Here is a 725-nt window from a genome sequence, read left to right on the forward strand (position 1 = left end):
GCGAGGTTCAGGATAGCAAAGAATTGCAAAGTCGTTTCAGTGCAAAGACATCCTAACATCCAGTTGTTGGCCTAGACTTGAGCTTTTTTTGTGTCCTTTGAGGCAGATTATCCTGGGATTAGCAAGGGATAATGATCATCCTCCTCCACAAAAGAAAAAAAGAGGGAGCTGTAGTATCTAAAACAAAAGTATAAACTTGACTCCTTTAAAAACTTTGAGTTTTCATCTCTGTATAGTTTTAATAACTAGGGCGATCCTAATATATCTTAGGCAGATAGTGACACAGAATGTGAGAATCCATAAGAACTTGAAAAAGCTTCTACAGGAATGGCCTTGAAAATTATGGACCAGATTAGGACAACCAAGTTCTCCTTTTCTTCAGATAAGAAACTAAAAACCCTAGGTGCTCCCTAGGATTTCTAGCAACTTGAGTTTTTAGTTGGTGTTTCTTAATAGTTTCTATAATCTCAGCTGAGAAGACAGGAACACATTCTTTCCTATATTTTTGCTAAAATTTAAATGTATACTAAAAATCTCACCATTAAGTTTATACCTTCTCTAACTGAAAACCTGGAGAAATTACTGAAAATATTCACCAGAAAAATTATGTAAGAAACTAACTTGTAAATGGTGCAACCACTGTGGAAAGCGGTGTGGCGCTTTCTCAGAAAGTTGCAAATAGAGATACCACTTGACCCAGCAATTCCACTACTGGGAATATACCC

Source organism: Elephantulus edwardii, unplaced genomic scaffold (assembly GCF_000299155.1).
Source record: "Elephantulus edwardii isolate Elephantulus edwardi_28Jun2011 unplaced genomic scaffold, EleEdw1.0 scaffold00049, whole genome shotgun sequence".
Lineage (NCBI taxonomy): Eukaryota > Metazoa > Chordata > Mammalia > Macroscelidea > Macroscelididae > Elephantulus > Elephantulus edwardii.